This window comes from Procambarus clarkii, chromosome 2 (assembly GCF_040958095.1).
Source record: "Procambarus clarkii isolate CNS0578487 chromosome 2, FALCON_Pclarkii_2.0, whole genome shotgun sequence".
Taxonomy (NCBI): Eukaryota; Metazoa; Arthropoda; class Malacostraca; order Decapoda; family Cambaridae; genus Procambarus; species Procambarus clarkii.
In genome coordinates this window covers 28,585,246-28,608,949 of record NC_091151.1, presented here as the reverse complement: position 1 = coordinate 28,608,949, position 23,704 = coordinate 28,585,246, and the positions used below count along the sequence as shown (strand labels likewise).

Genomic DNA, 23,704 nt, shown 5'->3' with positions numbered 1-23,704 from the left:
GGCCCAATATCACTAAGGCAAGGAACCATTAATACACATTTAATAACACTTAACAAATTATGACTTTATTTGAAATAATTAAATAAGACACTCCCTAACTATATTCCCTACTAGAGGCTATGAGTACTGAATGAGGTGCTTTAGTACAAGAGAGCCGTACTTGATCGTATGCTGTTCCACAGTTTTCCTGGAGATGATGTTCCTTCCCTGAGTCTCCACACACCGTCCTCCTGGGCTGTGCCCACTCTACTGTCTGTCCCATGATCTGCTCCTCAGCTGAACATGAGGGTTTTGCATTTGATGTTTAGGGGTTAATCCCTGAAGATTATCATGACGGCATCAACTCTGACCTCTTCGTGATTCGATGACCGTTGCCCTGACTGTATGGCTAACTTGTACAGAGGTGTAACTTTTACATTGTCTGCCGCCGCCTGACTGGCGTCTGTGGTTTGTTCATCCTCCACGTGGCTTGTTCATGCTGTTATGATGTTCATGTTGTACTTTGTACTGCTCTCTTGTTACATACCGATGATACTTTTCAAAACGCTTGTGCTCTTTAGAGTGGAGTACTGCTGCACAATGACAGCCCCTTTCAAAGCTGGAGAAATTGCTGACCTGGAGAGCGTGCAGAGAACCTTTACTGCCAGAATCCACTCAGTAAAACATCAGTAAAAATTATTACTCAGTAAAAAAAGTAAAACATCTAAACTATTGGGACCGACTAGAGAGCCTAAATCTGTACTCCCTTGAGCGCAGGCGGGAGAGATACATAATAATTTACACGTGGAAAATATTAGAGGGGCTGGTCCCAAACCTGCACACAGAAATAACATCACATGAGACCAGAAGACATGGCAGGATGTGCAGAATACCCCCATTGAAAAGCAGAAGTGCAACAGGTACTCTGAGAGAGAACTCTATCAACATCAGAGGCCCGAGACTGTTCAACACGCTTCCGCTACATATAAGGGGCATAACTGGCAAACCCCTCAGAGTGTTCAAGAGAACTGGATAAGCACCTCCAAAGGATACCTGATCAACCAGGCTGTGACTCATACATCAGGCTGCGAGCAGCCGCATCCAACAGCCTGGTTGATCAGTCCAGCAACCAGGAGGCCTGGTTGACGATCGAGCCGCGGGGACGCTAAGCCCTGGAAGCACCTCAAGGTACTTGCCCTACCATCTACATGATTTGATGCTCTGCAAATACAGCACACATCAATTCATTGCACACTTATATAATAATTATTTGAGAACATATAACAAGTACTTTATATTTAAAAATAATTTTTTGTATATTTGTAGCTATACAATATTTGTATCCCTGGTTTCCATACAGTATATTCTAAACAAAATATATATTAACAAAACACATCACAACAAATAGTTGACAGCTGGTAGACTGCCAAATAACAAAAAGAGCTTTGAATATATGATCAGATATTCTTGAGATGGGACAGGAACCAAAGACTCGCCAGGTCCAAAAAGCACACTTGAAGCCTCCCCAAAACCTCCATTCATTCATTCACAAACTTCTCCCAAGACCATCATGAATTAATGAATGAATGCATGATGGTCTTTCCCCTAAGACCAAATGATCTAAGGTATGATCCAAATATTGAAATATATTCCCCAAAGATCAAAATATCCAAGATATGATCAAAATATTCAATCAAAACTAGTGACATCAAATCAGCTTAGAGAGTGGGTATCAAATCAACAGGAGGGTATAAATAACAGGAGAATTTGAGTTAAACTAGATAGCTACTTCCGCAAGTCAGACCTTTTCAAATCTGCAGTCTCTAGTAAATCATATGTTTATGTGAATAAATGTCAGACCAGGTTCAGACAAAATCTCTTATTTAAACTGCGGGGTTTCTGGAAAAATTCCCCTGTAATTAAACATTGTTTTGTGGGAGACAATACAATTATAGCTAGGAGGACTGACACTGGAAAAACCTATTTTATGACAACTGAAGCTCACCTCAATTCTCCTGAATGACTGTGGGATAGCTGCTGAATAACCAGAGTTCAAATTATAACCTCATTTAACTACCAATGTGTACTTTAGCTGTGCCTTTCCTTCCAAAAGGTTTTAACTTAAAAAAAAAAAATGGGTCTTCTTTATTATAATAATAATAATAATAATAATTTTTATTTAGGTAAAGGTACATACATAAAGAGATTTTACAAAGTTTGTTGGCTTTATAGATAGAGCTAGTACATACAATACCTAAAGCCACTATTACGCAAAGCGTTTCGGGCAGGAAAAAACACTAATGACTAAAGCTTAAAACTAATGGGTAAAAAGAAAAAAAATGCGTTGAGTACAAATAAAAATAGAGGTAAAAGAGGGGGGAACATTGTTGAAAAAACAGCACAAATACAATTACAAATTATTACAGAAAATTACATTCAAACAGCGTTGATTTGAAAAAAAAAAAAAAAAAAAAAAAAACATACATGGGTTGAAAATAGAGGGGTAAGGTAGGTTACAGGGAATTTATTAGGTATAGCTTCGATTTTAACTTAAACTGGTTGAGAGAGGTACAGTCTTTAACATGGTTGGGAAGGTCATTCCACATTCTGGGCCCCTTGATTTGTAGAGCATTTCTGGTTTGATTAAGTCGTACTGTAGGAATATCAAGACTATTTATTTCTGGTGTGGTGCTCATGGGTTCTGTTACAACCTTCTATGAAGCTTTTGAGATCAGGATTGGCATTATAGTTTAGCGTTTTATATATGTATAATACACATGAGAGAATGTGCAGTGACTTAATGTCTAACATATTCAGAGATTTGAGTAGGGGTACCGAGTGATGTCTGGGGCCAGAATTGGATATTGTCCTAATAGCAGCTTTGTGTTGAGTAATTAGAGGACGTAAGTGATTTTGGGTAGTAGAGCCCCAAGCACAAATACCATAGTTGAGATATGGATTGATAAGGGAGTAATAGAGAGTCACCAGGGCAGGGCGTGGTACATAATATCTGATTAGAAAGAATGCCCACAGTTTTTGAAACTTTTTTTGATATGTTTAGTATGTGTCCCTGGAAATTCAGCTTGTGGTCAATGAGAATGCCAAGGAATTTGCCATCTAATTTGTTACAAATTTGGGTATTGTTTATTTTGAGATTTATTTGATTAGAGGATTTATTGCCAAACAGAATATAGAAAGTTTTGTCAATATTAAGGGTGAGTTTGTTGGCAGTTAGCCACAGATGGACTTTATTTAGCTCAGTATTTACTGTGGCATTTAGAGCAAGGGGATCAGGACTGGAGTAAATGAAGGTTGTGTCGTCAGCAAATAGAATTGGTTTGAGGTGTTGGGAGGCATTTGGAAGGTCATTAATGTAGATGAGAAAGAGGAGAGGGCCAAGTATGCTGCCCTGGGGAACACCAATGTTGATGGGTAGGGTGGGAGAAATTGTATTATTCACAGAAACACATTGGAGCCTGTCAGTAAGGTAGGATTTGAGGTATTGTTGGGAGTGTCCTCTGACACCATAATGATGTAATTTACGAAGAAGGTTTTGGTGGTTGACAGTATCGAAAGCTTTACGCAGGTCCACAAATAACCCAACAGGGAACTCATTTTTATCAAGAGCTGTATGAATCGAGTTAAGCATACTAAAAAGTGCATCGTTAGTGCTTTTTTTGGGCCTGAAGCCATATTGGCAAGGGCAAAGTATATTGAGTCTGGCTAGATATGAGTAAAGCTGCTTATAGATTAGTTTTTCAAAAATTTTTGACAAGTTTGGCAGGATTGATATAGGTCTGTAGTTGTTAACATCTGTGAGATCACCACATTTGTGGACAGGCGTTACTCTCGTTTTTTTTTAGAATATCTGGAAAGGTTTGGAGTTCAAGTGACTTGTTGAAGAGCAAAGCAATAGCAGGGGCTATTATTGTCTCTTTCTTTTTTTACTTCCTTGTTCCATAGTACACTGGCTTTGCCTGTGTCCTCTAGTATAAACTTTATCATCCAGTGTATCTCAATTTAATCTACCTCATTTTGTTTTAGTGTTTTAGTGTAACTTTAATATTAAACTATTGTGTACTTATAATATTATAGTAAGTAAGCTATTCGTTTTATAGATTTCATAATTGCTTTTTGACTTTTATTGGTCATCCATTGTTATTAATTATTCTAGTTCATTTTTACTTTAAGTTCCCATAAGTTTTCATTACTTAAATTACCATTAAGTTTATATTACTTTACAATTTTTAAATCTTTAAAATTTATAACTAAAACTGGAGGAATGGCCCAAGAATATAGACACCAGTTGATTGACAGTTGAAACACGGGACCATAGAGCCCATGCAAACCCCTGCAAACACAACTAGGTGAGTACAAGTGTTGTTTAGAAATCGAAGAATGAGTTTTGATTACCTGTCACAGTTGTATCTTGAGAAGGTTGGTGTTTCTTCATTTTTTTCAAGGACTTATCCTCTTGCTCTACATTTTTGTCTTTTGCTTCCCTGATCTTCTTATTTTGATTTTCCTGAATGTGAACTGAAAATAAGGAAAACCTGAATAAAATATATATCCTCATTAAACAAAAATTGTGTTTCTCTACAGCTGCAGCTACAGATAACACACAGCCACTCTACTTGAATTAATGCACATGCTACACACACAAACACAATACTTCAACTCTACAAAAGTGACAGCAGAGAACACCCACTCAATTATAGACCTGTATCATTGACAAGTGTAATAGTCAAAATATTGGAAAAATAACAAAAACTAAATGGGTAGAAGACTGGGAGAGAAATGATATAATATCAGAGAGACAGAATGGGTTTTGATCTAGAAGATCCGGTGTATCGAATTTACTCAGTTTCTATGATCGAGTAACAGAGATTTTACAGGAAAGAGATGGTTGGGTTGACTGCATCTATCTGGACCTGAAAAACGCTTTTGATAGAGTTCCACATAAAGAGGTTGTTCCGGACACTGGAAAATATTGGAGGGGTGACAGGTAAGCTTCTAACATGGATGAAAACTTTTCTGACTTATAGGAAAATGAGGGCAGTAATCAGAGGCAGTGTATCAGACCGGAGAAATGTTACAAGTGGAGTACCACAGAGCTCAGATCTTGCACCGGGGATGTTCATTGTCTACATATACAATCTACCAGATGGAATACAGAATTTTATGAACATGTTTGCTGATGATGCTAAGATAATAGGAAGAACAAGAAACTTGGATGATTGGCATGCCCTTCAAGATGACCTGTCCAAAATAAGTGTATGGAGCACCACTTGGCAAATGGAATTTAATGTGAATAAATGTCATGTTATGGAATGTGGAATAGGAGAACATAGACCCCACACAACCTATAAATTATGTGAGAAATCCTTAAAAAATTCTGATAAAAAAAGAGATCTAGGGATGGTTCTAGATAGAAAAGTATCACCTGAGGACCACATAAAGAATGTTGTGCGAGGAGCCTATGCTACACTTTCTCACTTCAGAATTGCTTTTAAATACATGGGTGGTAAAATACTAAAGAAATTGTTCTACATAAATGTACAAAAAAAAAATTCTTAATGTTAATCCAGATCTGAAATTCTTCCTGGCCATGTAATAGAACCCCAATAAATCAATATATGAAAATATATTTAAAAATTCTTTGATAAACAGATGAGAATTTGTTGGGTATAGAAGGCATGAACTTCAGGTTGGATTTTTTTTATATATATATTTTTTTATTTATTTATATATATATAAAGGTAAAACACTATGAAGATGAAATTAGGTACTTTTTTGTATTGTTTATGAATGACGCAAAAGTTGGACAGCTTTTAAATTCAATAGGGAGTAAGTTCCATGGACTGGGTCCGTTTATATATATATATATATATATATATATATATATATATATATATATATATATATATATATATATATATATATATATATATTTATATATATATATATATATATATATATATATATATATATATATATTTATATATATATTTATATATATATTTATATATATATTTATATATATATTTATATATATATTTATATATATATTTATATATATATTTATATATATATTTATATATATATTTATATATATATTTATATATATATTTATATATATATTTATATATATATTTATATATATATTTATATATATATTTATATATATATTTATATATATATTTATATATATATTTATATATATATTTATATATATATTTATATATATATTTATATATATATATATATATATATATATATATATATATATATATATATATATATATATATATATATATATATATATATATATACATATATATATATATATACATATATATATATACATATATATATACATATATATATATACATATATATATACATATATATATATACATATATATATATATACATATATATATATATATACATATATATATATATATATACATATATATATATATATATATATATATATATATATATATATATATATATATATATATATATAGCCTGCAGTAAGAGTCATGTCTGCTTTTCCCAAGTGTTCTCTACGTTGCAGGCTACAATTTGATATATGGGAGAGAGTGAAGTGTTCTCGGAGAGCCGAGAAATTAGTGAAATAGTAATATTTTGGCCTGTGGTATAGGCCCTTTAGGGAGCCAAGATGGCGCTTACTTCTCTGATCTCCCGCCAAAACCGTGTGACGTCAGTGGCACCGGATTGGTCACCGACAGCAATGTGGCACCGGGAGCCAATGAAAACTTCCCGTAGCGAAAGTGACGTCACGAAGGAAGGGGGTCCGGCCAGCGCGCCGGGCTGGCGCCAGCAGTCATACACGACACGTCATAGAGGTCGGACGTGCGACGAGTGGTCCTGTCTGTCGGACAGCTGTTTCCCACTACCGTGGATTTACGCGTCATCGGAAGTTCGCCAGTACTCTGAGAAGTCTTCCCTAGTTCATGTGTTGAACCAGAAGAGGGAATTGACGGTTATTTGAGCAACAAGTGCTCCAGTCAGGTACTGTGCCAGTAGCAGTGAAGCCGTGCAGTGACGTATGTTGACGTCTGTGGCAATTCACCAGTTCGTGACAGCGTAGTGGCTGACAGAGCCACTGGGTAGCTGAGGAAGAGAGGACTATTTGGGGAACCGGACGACTGTAGCCGAGACGTAGGCGACAGCCGTTGCTGGGAGAAGACGACGGCCAGGAGACCGACTCCAACCTTCAAGAAGTCAAGGAGGAGGACGGACCTGCAGTGAGGAGGCACGGAGACGACGCGCTAAACGGTGGGACGACGAGAGGCTCTGGTAGGACACGACGACGTGTAGTGTGGGGGCGTTCCCGACACGAGGACCAGGAGCTACATCTCGACTCTCATCGGAGGATAGGGTGAAGTAGGTGGTTCTAGTTCCCTCCCCATTCCCCTTTAGTTAGCTATATTATTTGGCTATATTATCTAGCCTGAAGATTTTATATGTCGTGAGCAAGTCTCACCTATGTCACGGTAAAGCACCAGGGTGCTAGACAGTACTATCAAGAGTACTTGTATTATTTATGTTGATTATTGGTGTGTACAGGCACCAGGAACCAGTGATAAATTTACTGTGTTGTGTATATCTTTCTATAGATTTTGATATGAACATATAGTGGTAAATTATATATAAGATTATGCCAGTATTTGGAGGTTAGGCTATGTGCCCAGAAACTATTTATTTTCCATGTATTGATGATTGATTTATATACCATATATATGTCTATGTTCTTTCAGTGAATAATCATTTGTGAGTACAGTGAATTATTGCGTTATCGCCCACGAGAGAAAGTACTGAAAACTCCCGTGTTAATATTTCATAATATATTGTTGGATGAATAACAGTGTAAAGCCAGAACAGTGAATCATTATAGCATTGATTATAGAAAAGACTGTTTGAGCCTGAGTACAGTGTAACCAAGTGATACGTGCGGTTGTAGCCAATATCGAGTGTGCGAGTTTCTAGTAATATTGGAAATTGTAAAGAAACAGCGCGCGTGAATCTAGAAAACAAGCCAAGTTCGCGCGGGGAGGCCATTGCAATCAGCTGTTCTTGACACTTGATGAGGAGGGGAGAGTGTTGCCCTCTAGTGATCGCATAATATCCGTGGGAATTACCGGCCGAGTCAGGATCAGTTGATTTATCGATTATTGTGTGGCCTTGTGACATCTTTCATACATTTTAAGTAAAATACAAAACTATCTTAGTGTTTTTATCATTCCCTCCATTGATCTTGTGGCTATACTATACCTGTAAGCATAGAGTGATAACAACAAGAACCTGCCTGATTCCTGATCTTTGAGTGTGACCTTGCCAAGGCTACCACTGAATACACCAGTCCACTGAGGGTGTTACTGGCCACCTTAAACACCAGTTGGCGACCTTGTGATTAACCGTAGAGCCCTATTGTTGGGGAGGGCACACGACAGTCGATGTGAACGAGTCGTGTTCTCACTCTTTCTTAATAAGAGGCCGTTAAGATTGACTGGGAGACTCTCCTGGCGTGCAGTGGCGCCGTGAGGATCGAGGGAAGACCCGCAGGGCTACGGTGAGTTACCTTGAGCGTAACTATTGCTCACCCCAGACTAGAGAGAAGAGAGGTGACAACCCCAACATTGGCGACCTTGCCAGGATATAGATCGGAGCAAAGGTTGCAGTGGTACTTGGCAGTGGTGTTAGAGATCAGGTGCAGGTTAACACTCGTAGCACAAGATGGAGGATGATAAAGTAGCGAGGTTTATTGACTCTAGAGACGAACAGGTGCTGGAAGAGTGCACCAAGGCACAGTTACAGGCTATAGCGGATCATTTTGGAATAAAGCTGAAATCTGCCCGAGTTGGTGAAAGAAGACTAGAGATAATGGCTCAGCTAAAGGCTCGAGACGAAGCTTTGGGGGAGGAACGGCCCCAAACACCTGCCAGTGAGGGTGAACACCTGAGTATTGGTGGAAGCAGCAGGGGATCCAGCGGCAGCAGGCACAGCATTAAGCTGGAAATAATGAAGCTGCAGCTAGAGGCACAGCAGCGCAAAGAAGAGCGAGAAGCGCAGCAGCGCAAAGAAGAGCGAGAAGCAGAAGCGCAGCTGAGGAGAGAAGAGGCACAGCAGCGCAAAGAAGAGCGAGAAGCGCAGCAGCGCAAAGAAGAGCGAGAAGCAGAGGCACAGCTGCGCCGGGAAGAACAGGAGCGAGAAGCACAGCTGCGCCGGGAAGAACAGGAGCGAGAAGCACAGACGAAGCGTGAGGAGCGAGAAGCACAGATGCAGCGTGAGGAACGAGAAGCACAGCTGCGCCGGGAAGAGCAAGAACGAGAAGCACAGCTGCGCCGGGAAGAACGAGAGCAAGAAGTTAGGCTGAGACAAATGGAAATAGAAGCCAACCAGGAGGTGGAGCTGAAGCGAGCTGAACTGGGACTAGGTGCCCCTGCCCCGCCACAGGAAGACCGACGAGTGAGGGAACGAGACCTGCCGGTCTTTGTGCCTAGTGAAGCCGAAAGTTTCTTCGATCACTTTGAGAGAGTTGCTGCTATGAAGAGGTGGCCGAGGGCGGAGTGGGCGGAGTTGGTCCAAGGGAGGCTCACAGGGGAAGCTCGCCAAGCCTTCACCATGCTCGACTTCCAAGAATGCACTAACTACGATGCGGTAAAACGAGCTGTGCTCCGTTCCTTTAAGCTCACGCCAGAGTGTTACAGAAAGAGGTTTAGAGAATGTACCCGGTTGCCAGGAAAATCGTATGCGGAGACGGCGAGGGACATTGAAAGAAAGCTCCTTAAGTGGCTGGACTCTGAAGAAGCAAGGTCGGTCGAAGAGGTCAAGGAACTAATGGCCATGGAAAAGTTTATGTCCGTGCTCTCTCCTGAGATCAGGATGAGGGTAAAGGAGGCGGACATAAAGGACCTGAGGGCCGCAGCTGACCGGGCCGACATGCTAGAGGAAGCCCTACGCCCACGCCGAGAGGGACAGAACCGACCACCCGCATACGTCGGAAACGATAGGAGTTATAGAAGGACGGATGGATGGAGGGCAGGAACGAGTTCTCCCAAGTCCCATTTCTCAAGTTGGAACACCCGAGGAACAAAAGGTGCTGTAGAACCGATCAAGAAGAACCATGCGGAGAGCTCGGGAGCTGTTGTTGCGACCAAGGAGTCAACAAGCGGTTCGGGAAAGACACAGGGTGCGACGGCCTCTGGAGGCAGTGCTAAGGCGAGCGGTGGCGGATGGTCTCCGCCGAGGGGCCGCTGCTACAACTGCGGAATACCCGGACACGTCGCGCGGGAATGCAGGCGCCCTAAGCAGCGGGGACACGTTGCTTTAGTGATGTTCGAGGACCAGAGGGCCGAGAGAGTGCGGGATGAACCCGCGCTGGGTGGGGAAAAGCAAGTTCACCCATTCGTGTGTCAAGGAACCGTAAGGATGGGGGACGCAGACCCCATCCCTGTGAAGATCTTAAGAGACACTGGGGCCGATTTTACCCTGGTGAGTGAGACCCTGTTCCCCGAGGGTTACGAAAGTACCAGTGTGGGGGTAGCAAGTGTGACCACTGTGGGAGGCCCAGTGAGGATGCCCCTACACCAGGTAACTTTAGATTCCGACTATGGCTGCCAGACCCTAGTGGTGGGAGTCTGTACATCAATGCCCAAGATGGAGGCGCAGGTCATCTTGGGGAATGACGCATGTGGAGGGTATGTCCTTCCGCATCTCGTGAAAGGCGAAGAGTGCCCAGAACAACACGAGGAGACAGGCGAAGATTTGAACGCCTGTGGGGACGAGAAGGGAATCGCACCGGTGGCGATACCAGTTTGTACTGTGACACCGAGACAACGCGAAGAACCAGGGGGTTGTGGATCTGATGGGGCTGAGGAGTCGACTGACAGCCTGGGAACAGATCACCTCTGCGTAGGACCCGGAGGACGAGCGGAGGGCGAAAGTAGCCCGAATGGTGAGTTGCAGGTGACACTCACCAGTTCTCCAGGGGTAAACCGCGCTCGTCTCGGAGAGTTACAACAGGAGTTCCCCGAATTGGTTAGTAAGGCCGAAGGAGGACGTGTGGGTCCTGAGAAGGCTTACTTTCCGTTTATCTATATTATATATGCCATGCTATTCATGATGAAGGAACGATGGACACCAGGAGCGACCGTGGGAACGGTGATTGGATATGTCCAGAAGTTCAGAGAACGTCTCACTCGAGCGAAGAAACTGGCTAGGAAACTCCTGAAGAAGGCGCAACGTAAGATGTCGAAGTGGTTCGACAGGAGAGCTGCGCAGAGAGATTTTCAGGCCGGATCCAAAGTAATGGTTGTGCTGCCAGGTAAAGGAAGAGCGACCAAGACGCGGTTCAAGAGACCGTACCGAGTGCTGCGACGGTTGGGTCCAGTGTCGTACGAGATTGGGAAGCCGGATGGACCCCGGAAGAAACAGGTGTGTCGCATGCACCGCCTGAGACCTTTCTTCACTGTGGAAGGTAGAGCCGCCAAGCAGGACGGAACGGATACCCGAGAAACCCAGCGGAAGACGGGTCTGTGTGTACCGAGGAAACGAGAACTCCCGGAGGAGGAAAGTAAGTGGTCCAGGGCGAACGGCACCAGTCTCACCCGCACTGAGAGTCTGACAAGGATCAAGGTCAAACACATCAAGGGGAAGGACAACGTAGTAGCGGATGCCCTATCCCGCATACACTAAACAGACATGACTCTTATTTTAAGGGGAGGGGTATGTGACGGAGTTCCCCCCCTTATAATTCTCCCACGCCTGCAGTAAGAGTCATGTCTGCTTTTCCCAAGCGTTCTCTACGTTGCAGGCTACAATTTGATATATGGGAGAGAGTGAAGTGTTCTCGGAGAGCCGAGAAATTAGTGAAATAGTAATATTTTGGCCTGTGGTATAGGCCCTTTAGGGAGCCAAGATGGCGCTTACTTCTCTGATCTCCCGCCAAAACCGTGTGACGTCAGTGGCACCGGATTGGTCACCGACAGCAATGTGGCACCGGGAGCCAATGAAAACTTCCCGTAGCGAAAGTGACGTCACGAAGGAAGGGGGTCCGGCCAGCGCGCCGGGCTGGCGCCAGCAGTCATACACGACACGTCATAGAGGTCGGACGTGCGACGAGTGGTCCTGTCTGTCGGACAGCTGTTTCCCACTACCGTGGATTTACGCGTCATCGGAAGTTCGCCAGTACTCTGAGAAGTCTTCCCTAGTTCATGTGTTGAACCAGAAGAGGGAATTGACGGTTATTTGAGCAACAAGTGCTCCAGTCAGGTACTGTGCCAGTAGCAGTGAAGCCGTGCAGTGACGTATGTTGACGTCTGTGGCAATTCACCAGTTCGTGACAGCGTAGTGGCTGACAGAGCCACTGGGTAGCTGAGGAAGAGAGGACTATTTGGGGAACCGGACGACTGTAGCTGAGACGTAGGCGACAGCCGTTGCTGGGAGAAGACGACGGCCAGGAGACCGACTCCAACCTTCAAGAAGTCAAGGAGGAGGACGGACCTGCAGTGAGGAGGCACGGAGACGACGCGCTAAACGGTGGGACGACGAGAGGCTCTGGTAGGACACGACGACGTGTAGTGTGGGGGCGTTCCCGACACGAGGACCAGGAGCTACATCTCGACTCTCATCGGAGGATAGGGTGAAGTAGGTGGTTCTAGTTCCCTCCCCATTCCCCTTTAGTTAGCTATATTATTTGGCTATATTATCTAGCCTGAAGATTTTATATGTCGTGAGCAAGTCTCACCTATGTCACGGTAAAGCACCAGGGTGCTAGACAGTACTATCAAGAGTACTTGTATTATTTATGTTGATTATTGGTGTGTACAGGCACCAGGAACCAGTGATAAATTTACTGTGTTGTGTATATCTTTCTATAGATTTTGATATGAACATATAGTGGTAAATTATATATAAGATTATGCCAGTATTTGGAGGTTAGGCTATGTGCCCAGAAACTATTTATTTTCCATGTATTGATGATTGATTTATATACCATATATATGTCTATGTTCTTTCAGTGAATAATCATTTGTGAGTACAGTGAATTATTGCGTTATCGCCCACGAGAGAAAGTACTGAAAACTCCCGTGTTAATATTTCATAATATATTGTTGGATGAATAACAGTGTAAAGCCAGAACAGTGAATCATTATAGCATTGATTATAGAAAAGACTGTTTGAGCCTGAGTACAGTGTAACCAAGTGATACGTGCGGTTGTAGCCAATATCGAGTGTGCGAGTTTCTAGTAATATTGGAAATTGTAAAGAAACAGCGCGCGTGAATCTAGAAAACAAGCCAAGTTCGCGCGGAGAGGCCATTGCAATCAGCTGTTCTTGACACTTGATGAGGAGGGGAGAGTGTTGCCCTCTAGTGATCGCATAATATCCGTGGGAATTACCGGCCGAGTCAGGATCAGTTGATTTATCGATTATTGTGTGGCCTTGTGACATCTTTCATACATTTTAAGTAAAATACAAAACTATCTTAGTGTTTTTATCATTCCCTCCATTGATCTTGTGGCTATACTATACCTGTAAGCATAGAGTGATAACAACAAGAACCTGCCTGATTCCTGATCTTTGAGTGTGACCTTGCCAAGGCTACCACTGAATACACCAGTCCACTGAGGGTGTTACTGGCCACCTTAAACACCAGTTGGCGACCTTGTGATTAACCGTAGAGCCCTATTGTTGGGGAGGGCACACGACAGTCGATGTGAACGAGTCGTGTTCTCACTCTTTCTTAATAAGAGGCCGTTAAGATTGACTGGGAGACTCTCCTGGCGTGCAGTGGCGCCGTGAGGATCGAGGGAAGACCCGCAGGGCTACGGTGAGTTACCTTGAGCGTAACTATTGCTCACCCCAGACTAGAGAGAAGAGAGGTGACAACCCCAACAATATATATATATATATATATATATATATATATATATATAAACGGACCCAGTCCATGGAACTTACTCCCTATTGAATTTAAAAGCTGTCCAACTTTTGCGTCATTCATAAACAATACAAAAAAGTACCTAATTTCATCTTCATAGTTTTTTACCTTTTGCTTTAAAATTGCACTGTATCAATTGCTACCCAATCTCCAAATTTTTATGTACCCGATCCGAACATCTTTACCATTGTTATCATTGCTGTCTTCTTATATGTGCTGTCAATCTGCTGTATGGTGTCTATTAATCTTGTTTAAATTACCAATCAAGCTGTCAGTGTAATCAATCAGAGCTTTAATATACCAATGTGCTTTAAGGGGGCATATCATTCTAAATCGTTATAAATTGAAAGTTGTTCAATTTGCTTATAAATTTTTTTATGAAATGGTTATAGAAAGGGCTGCAACTGGTCCAAGTTTCACCATCACACCCTAAACAGAAAAGGAGAAAAAAATACACAACGTATTATGCAACGAATGTTCAACATTCTCAAATAATCTCAGGGAACACATGTGTCAACTAAAATGTCTATGTGCTGTAGAAGCACAAACTCTTGTAATAATTGTAATATGTATGTTCAATATATTTATATTTAAATTTTTTTTTTTCTTTTTATTTTTTTTCTTTATTTTTTTTTCTCGTTTGTTATCAAGGGATTTGCATGAAACTTGCACACCTTGCTCAATGGATGCCTATCTGCAAGGGTGCCAATTATGAACGAAATCTGTCGAAGTCAAGCTCAGCTACAGGTGGCCGAACTTGGATCTTTATTTTACTCTGGAAAGTAATTTACACCTTCAAATTACTTCAGAGCTTTCATTTATTAATCAATTTACATGCAAATTACACCTTATATGTAGCGTTTGTGCTTCTACAGACTCTAGTAGAAATTTTAGTCCAAAGTTCATTTGGTGATTTTATAAAAAATTATAAATATCATAAATTGCATATTTTTTTAGTAGGGTAACTTTGAAAAATTATATTATTGCACTAAACACTTTTTTGATAAAACTGATCACTAGAATCCTTTATTATGTGCTTAATTTAATATCTGAGTGTTATAGAAATGATTTTAGTTGACACATGTGTTTTCTGAAACTATTTGAAAATTCGTTGCATAATTCGTTGTTTATTTTTTTTCTCCTTTTCTGTTTAGGGTGTGATGATGAAACTTGGACCAGCTGCAGCCCTTTCTATACCCATTTCATAAAAAAAATTATAAGCAAATTGAACTACTTTTAATTTTACATGAATATGCCCCCGTAATATACTTACTAATCTCTCTCATCTCATTTTTTTTCTTGCAATGTATTTGTTATTTTATTAATTCTGCTAGAATTTACCTAATTAAAATTATCTGTTAGATTAAGGACCTGCCTGAAACGCTGCGCATACTATGGCTTTACAAAATTGTAAATACTATGCTATGTATTCTCACAAACCCAATGTACCTTCTTGTATATAAATAAATGAAATATATATATTATATATATATATATATATATATATATATATATATATATATATATATATATATATATATATATATATGTTGTACCTAGTAGCCAGATCGTCATACTCGGCCTACTATGCAAGGCCTGATTTGCCTAATAAGCCAAGTTTTCCTGAATTTATGTATTTTCTCATTTTTTTCTTATGAAATGATAAATCATTCCATTTCATTATTTATAAGTTAATTTGTTGAAATTTGAGTTAAAACTAACGTATATATATATATATATATATATATATATATAATATAAAAGATTTCTTACATTCTTGAACAGACACTAGCATGCATAGCTTTTTGGGCAAGTCCTTAATCCTAATTTTAACACTCACATTCCCAGTAAGCAGCCCATATCAGCTGTCTAACTCGCAAGTACCTATTTACTGTTAGGTGAATAGGTGCATCAGGGACAAAGAAACTGCCCATTTGTTTCAGCATCTAATAGGGATAGAACCTTGACCCTTAGGATTACAAACCAAGAGCACTGTCCACTGAGCCGTCAGGCTCTGATGTTAATTTTAATATTACTGTTAACTGGAATACATGAAATAATCTATATCAGCAGTCAAGTTTAATACAACTAACAATTGAATTAATAGTGGTCCAGAACGGACCGAAACATCTTTGTATTTTCATCTTTTTGTGTGTGGTTAGGACAACATTCTTCAGCAACATCATTGTGACTCATCAGCTGTATAAAATACAACTACTTTATACAACAAATCAGTAATGTAATTGTGGAACCTAAAAACTTGTCTAAAATATATACAAGTTTTGCTTTGAATTTAAGAAACGAAGAATGAGTTTTGATTACCTTTAATAGTTGAATCTTCAGACAGTCTTCGATTTTTCTTCATTTTTTTAACTTAAGCTCTTGCTCCCCATTGTTTTCTTTTGCCTCACTGATGTTGATATCTTCTTGGACATCTATATTATTTGTTGGTATCTTGTTGACACTTGATCCATTGTCCTGCATGTATGCTGAAAATAAAGAAACATGCGTAAAATTAATATGCCATCATCATTACAAAATATGTGCTCCAAAAAACTTTAATTGAAAGAAACACTGTAATGCGAAATTTGGCAGCAATGAGGAACTATGTCATTATGGGAATTTTGGTACCCATATATAAAGGAAGTCTCATTATCTGCTGATATAGACCTGATGCAAAGTAAAGTGTGTCAAAATTATTTGCACACCCCTCCTCCACTATGTGATGGAGTGAAAAAGCCAGCGTTGAATGTAATGAAACGCCATTTTCTGGGTGAGTCCCGGAGGCTCCCCGGAGCTATCCATGGCTGATATGGATACCCTAACTATTTTGCATCAGTCGATGTGGGTGGAGTTCTAGGCCTACCGGGGACCACGAGCCAGAACCTGGCCCCCTCAGAGAGGCACGGGAAGCAATGGCCCATAGAAATGCACATGTGATTTGGAGCAATCTATATCTGCCATCGACCGGGACAGGCACCCAGAAAGGTAAGCACCACAAAACAAACCCCTATTCTGGTTAAACAACAAAAATCGACAAACGAGTGGACAGAACTCCCCCAGGAAAACGAACTAACAAGCATGACGTCACGCGAGCCGCACCGCATGTCTGCGCAGCTCCCCCTTCCCCGGGAGGGGGAAGGGGGAGCCCCAGACCCCCGCGCCGGCGATCCCCGCCCCAGTTCTGAGGCTGGATATCAAAACCGTGAAAAACCCGCCGACCGGAGGGCGGGAGGGTGCCGGGGAGCCTCCCGGACTCACCCAGAAAATGGCGTTTCATTACATTCAACGCTGGGTTTCTGGAGGGAGCCGCTACGGCTCCCCGGAGCTACCTCACCAAAGACTACCTGAAAAACAAGGGGACATACCCGGGAGGTGGTCGGAGAACCACTCCACAACACGAAGTCGAGACAACAACCCAAGGTATAGCATTTGCCAGAAAAAAGGGAGAACGGCCGCAGACGAAGAAAACCTATGATCACGACAATAGGAGCCAAAAACCACTGCGCCTGAGAAGAGCAAGAAGCTCTGCCACACGGCTCCCAGAGGCGAATGCCAACACAAAAAGAAAACCGAGGCAAAGCAAACCTGACCCCAAGGAGCCACAACCACCAAGAAGAAAAACAGGAGAGCACCCTGTCCAAAGACCAGGACGACACAGACAGTGCATAAGAAGGCCAGAGGTGTAACAACGCACGATACAACCTGCGAAACTGCGCAGAAGGAATATCGATACCGAAGCTAGCAGCAGAAACCAAGGTGCCAGACCCTGAAACGGCCCCAAGTGCCTCTACATCCTCCACAATCCAATCCTATGACAGCCCCAGGAGGGAAAAGAAAACGTAGGACCAAAACGAAAATGCCACAAGTGTGCAAGACCACCTCCACAAGTGCAGCTGACAGGGAAGGAACTCGCATAAGGAGCCGCCCCGCACCAACATCCCGCAGAAGGGCAGGAGCGAAAAGACTCATTAGGAGGAGCAAAATCGCTCCCAGGAAAACTAGGAGCGCCGAGACAGTGTGAAGAGAAGATATATTCACAAAAGAATAAAAAGGCCAACACCCAGAAGCTGCTGGGAAGAGGACCCACAAGCCCTAGAAAGGACCGGAGGGAAGCTCAACCAAATGACGACAGACGCACCAGAAAACGGGAAGGAGCAAAACTGTCCCGAACCTTCGAGAACAAAAAGAAGCAAACACAAAGGACGAAGGCCCCAAAACCCCGTCGCACCCGAGACCAAAAGTCATGCAGAAACCCCAAGAAGAGGGGGACATGACGGAAGAAGGCCCGTCCCGGAAAAAAGAGGCGAAGATCGTAGAAAAGCACCACCGACAGGACGGAAACAACGGGTACAACGGACAAGGAAACCAAGCCCAGGGAGGGGCCGACGCCCACAAAGCACTTGCGGAGAGGGGGAACGGAAAACCTCACCACAAAACTGCAAGTCCCCCCCCAGAGGGTTAGAAACACCCCGGCGGGGACCAACGGGGCCTGAGGCCTCTCACGTGAGCCCTAACCCCAGCCCCGGGAATCCACCCTGAAGGCCCCGGGGCCGAGCTGTCCCCTCAAAGCCCCAGCGTCAAGAAAGCCCCGGGGCAGCCATGAAAAACACGAAGGAAAAGAGCCCACTAGGCTCTGGAACCTGAACCGAAACCGGAGGATAGGCGAGGCGCGAGATGATGACCCCAAGCTCATCCCCAGCCAGCACAATGAGGCGAGGACAAGACAGTGAAACCAAGGAATATGGAAAAACCAGGCCCTGCACGGCAAGACCGGCAAGGAAGGAGAGCCCCAGAGGGAGCACGGAAGGGCCGAACATAGCGCCACAACCAACCCCGACACACACCTGCAGTACCAAAACCGCAGCAAAACGTCACCACACTCCCCGAGGAAGCGACAGAGAAGATAGATAAATCGTACACGAGTGGCACACAAGGGGACATAGGCGGAAACCGAGCACCCAACTGAGCCACAGGGACGGTAGAAGAAACGTGTGCAGTGTAACAGGCAATCAAAGAAACACATTAGGCAGCCCAACATGGGCTGACCCCATACACAGCCCCAAGAGCAGAGATGAGAGTGCCCAAGAAGCACAGAATCCGCCCGACAGGCAAACGACAGGGGAGAGGCGGAAACAAAGAGCCAAAACCCAACCTGCAAACACAAGGAGGCGAACACAAAACCTCCGACACAGGAAAACTTACTACCAAACAAGCACCCCCACCGTTGCACTGCGGAACAAGGTGGAGGCGGGGCCCTGAACTCAAGCAAGGTTAGACAAGCATAGGAGAGGGGCATAAGGAGTACAGGTAGGAACAGCCTCTGAAAGGACAGGAGGTCACCTGCAGACACCCGTGAACCGAGGAAGGAATCAGGTGGAGAGAACAAGAGCTGCCCAGTATGGGCTAATAGCCTGCAGTAGGCACCTCGGGTGATACGGTCCACGTTCTCAGGTACGTACGTACACCCATTCCTACTCCCAAAAACAAAAACAGCGTCAGGACGGAGGAGACGCCAAAACCGCACCAACTCACCTGCAGAACATAGGCCCTGAAGGGCCATAACGCAAGCGTTCGAGTCCGTATCCGCCGGAGGCAGCCAGTGCGCCCATACTGGAGAGGAGGGGAGCAGCGAAGGAGGCTCCCCACCCTAGAACGCAGGGAAAAACCTCATGAATTCCACACAGCGGCACCCCAGAACACCCTCAAAGCAATGGGGCACGGATGGGAATAAGAAAAGAACGAGAGGCGAAGCCCCCCGAGAGAATTGGAGCAGAACACGTGTGCACACCGCCCGGAACCAAAACAAACTCCCACGGCGCATGCGCAGGACGCGAAAGAAAGTAGCCCAACCAGGCGAGAAGTAGCCCAACAAGGCGAGAAGTAGCCCAATAAAGCGAGAAGTAGCCCAATAAAGCGAGAAGTAGCCCAACAAGGCGAGAAGTAGCCCAACCGGCTACAAGGAGCCCAAACGGCCACAAAGGAGCCCAAACGGCCACAAAGGAGCCCAAACGGCCACAAAGGAGCCCAAACGGCCACAAAGGAGCCCAAACGGCCACAAAGGAGCTCAAACGGAGACAAGGAGCCCAAACGGAGACAAGGAGCCCAAACTGCTACAAGGAGCCCAACCTGTCCAGAACAGAAGGAACCAGTATGGAGGCAAACTCCGGGACACGCAGGAGGAAGCCGCAAAGGCCAACCGCACTGCAGGCGAAGAGATGCGGTTAGCCGAAAACCTCCTGAAGACGGAACCGAAGAAACCACAGGGACACGGAACCGAACCCGGGGAGGAGCAGAACCCAAGCCCAAATCGTACGCAAAGGGGGGAAAGAAAACCCCACTCCTCGTAACAGTAAGCCCCGCTCAGAAGGACGGAAATCCAGGCGGGGCGCAATGGAACCCAAGGCCCCCAAGGCCGCTCCTCCCCAACCCCAGGAGCCTCTGCACCAGGCCCCAGGGCCGAGTCGACCTCCAAAGCCCCGGCCTCACAAGAAAGAGCCGGGGCAGCCGAGAGAGCTGAAAGAGAAGGGGGCCCACTGGTCAAAACCCCGGAGCATCGGCCGGAGGAACAGACTCGAATGCCTCCGCAGCTACCCCGGACTGGGCAACCCCCGAAACTGCCCAAGTCTCAGAACCTCTAACCCCGCCTCGACCCCGAAGCCTGCAGATGCGTAGGGGCCGGAAGCAGGAAGGGGAAAAACAAGGGGGGCGTGGAAGGAACCAAGGCCGAAGCGACCAAAACCACCCAAGTCTGGGTCCCTACACAAGCGGGGCAGCATCGGGGCGTCCGGGGAAGTGACAAACCAGAGCGCGTTGCAACATCCTACCCTGCAACGCGCGAGCTGCCTGCACTTACGGGAATTCATCAGCAAACTGGGTGAATGGAGTCACGAACAAGCAACAAAGCTCGCAGGACTCGAGGGTCGAATGTGTCACCGACCCAACAGGCAGCATGACGGAGGCAAAAACAAGGAGAGTCACCCTGAGACAAAGGTACAGAGCAACCCTCAACTCGCACAAAGCGAGGGGACGCAAGGGTCTCCACTATCGGACCCGAGAGCCCCCGGGGGGGTTTCCCAGGGCCCCTAGACTGGGTCTGCTAAGGGTTATCCCAGGCAGGGTACTGCTAACCGGCGCCCCAAACTACCAAGCAAACTGCTAAAGCTGAACCCACAGGACGTGTCCAATCGCGAGGGCAAAGCAGGGGGGTGCCGCCACACAAACGAACCTAATATAAGGGGGGGGGGGAAACACAAGGAAGACCCCCTTACCAGGCAAAAACAAAAATAAATGAAAAAACATCACAAGTGGACAACGTACCCAGAGGGAACAGAGCCGGCCGCTGCCATAGGTGAAAACTAGCTACGCAGTTCCCTGCACCCCACCAGTGCGATAACTACCACTTACCCCAAGGTAAACAAGGGAGTGAAACCCCCAAACCCTCGGGGCGGCCAAACGCCAAGCAGCGAAAAGCCAACAGAGGTAGACCCAAGGTGACTTGTGGAAGGCAACCCCAAGCCCCAAGGGCGGTACTTACAGGGCACTCAGGGAAGGTGACCCTAAGCACATGCAGCCCGAGTACCTAAGAATACTACTCTCAGCTCACACGACCACCTTAAGAGCAGCACTGCAAACAAGTCACAGCACTGAGACAAGACTGGAGCTGGAGCCACACGACCGTGCATGATCCCATCAGCCGAGGAACTGAGGCGGGGATCGCCGGCGCGGGGGTCTGGGGCTCCCCCATCCCCCTCCCTGGGAGGGGGGAGCTGCGCAGACATGCGGCGCGGCTCGCGTGACGTCATGCTTGTTAGTTCGTTTTCCTGGGGGAGTTCTGTCCACTCGTTTGTCGATTTTTGTTGTTTAACCAGAATAGGGGTTTGTTTTGTGGCGCTTACCTTTCTGGGTGCCTGTCCCGGTCGATGGCAGATATAGAATGCTCCAAATCACATGTGCATTTCTATGGGCCATTGCTCCCCGTGCCTCTCTGAGGGGGCCAGGTTCTGGCTCGTGGTCCCCGGTAGGCCTAGAACTCCACCCACATCGACTGATGCAAAATAGTTAGGGTATCCATATCAGCCATGGATAGCTCCGGGGAGCCGTAGGGGCTCCCCCCAGAAAAGATATGTGAATTCTGATAATTCTATAACAAATGTTCAAGACATGAGTAAATATTTCATTCAAAATGATCTGCTGCCAGAAATCTTGGTCAAATATCACCAGTTTGCTAACTGTATGTAGTAACTAAGTGATTGTAACCTATCCACCGCTGTCCACTGGATGGAGGCAGTGTGCAAGATAAACATATCAATTGTGACACTAGCTCTCCACACATGTCAGTTGCTTAATTTAAAATGTGTATTCATGGTCGGTCTCGAGCCCCTTGTCAATGTGGTGATGTGCATGGAATTATGTAATTAGGTCATCAAGATTGAAATTTGCTTAGCTAAAATGAATTGCTTGGTTCAGTCCCGGAGCCAATTAATTATGTGCCTCTGCAACCATTTCCACTACCGCTAACAACATGGATATGGGACGCATAATATATGAACTAAACTACTGTACTATGTAAATGCTTTTCATTATTGCCAACACATAGGAACGTGCAGGTGTTTATGATTTTCATTGTTAGCTTATGCAAAATAATAATAATATAATAATTACCAAGATAAAACAATTCAGTGAGATTATTAACATTTTTGCTTGACAGACCACTTCCTGGTAGCATGCCCTTTGTGGTATTTCTATTGCCGACCTTAAAATAGATGACAGCAACTTGATAACCACCACCTTGTAGCTTAGAGACCTGCAATACAACAAAATATTTACAAATATAACTAAAATATTTTTAGTGTTAATTTGAACACAGTGTTCAAGAGATATGGCTTCAATTATAAAAAAAAGAGATTAACTTTATGATTACAGAATATAAGATGGAATAACCATAAGCTTCTGAAACAGACAGCATCCCTCCCTCATACAGCATTGGGTACATCTGCAAAAATGCAGAAGTACCGAAATAGCTTAAGATGTACTTTTCTTACCTAGTTTAAGAGACCTACTGATAGTTATATAATTACATAACTAATGGAAATTAAAAAAATATAAAATAACACAAAAATACTTATATAATGCACATTACTTTATTATTAACAACAATAAGTACAGTATTCACCAAAATTGAAAATGTTAATACTAATTAATTATCAAATGGCTTAAAATCTGTTTATTTGTGGGACAATTTAAAACCTAACAGAATCGATATTAATACAATATGATACAATTCTAATTGAAGAAATAACAGAATGCATGAAATACTTACAGATTTTTTCATGGATTTAAATGATCTGCAAAGGTTTTGATGCTTAGCAGCTCTTCGACCCATTTCCTTATATTTCTCCTCCCGCTCTACATCACCCTTACGCTTTTTATCAATAAAGCTGTGTCCACAGTTGCAGAAATGTCGACGAACACTAATGACATTACTGCAGATGGGACAACACCGCTGGAAAGGTTTCTTCTGGCCTGTAAATAAAGATAATCTGGGCAATCATAAAAAGAGTAAAATGTTTAAAATGTAATACAGTGGTACCAAAAACACAGTAGCAGCATAATGAAAGAGCACAAAGCAGTACAGTGCTACAGAAGGCTAAGCGGAGAATTGTGATTATATTATTGAGAACCTGTACAGCACCAGATTTTATTAATTACACAAGTAAACCAAATTTAATACGTTTAAATAAGAGAAGA

The 23,704-nt window shown here is 43.7% G+C and overlaps 1 long non-coding RNA gene across 1 annotated transcript; it reads right to left on the bottom strand.

The window, feature by feature from the left end:
• Positions 1-289: 289 nt before the first annotated feature.
• Positions 290-21,676, bottom strand: LOC123762451 (uncharacterized). Its single transcript, XR_006773349.2, has 4 exons — positions 21,569-21,676; positions 16,277-16,443; positions 4,393-4,515; positions 290-615 (listed from the first exon to the last, which is right to left on the bottom strand). It is a non-coding gene; the product is annotated as an uncharacterized lncRNA (long non-coding RNA).
• Between the last annotated feature and the right edge of the window lie 2,028 nt (positions 21,677-23,704).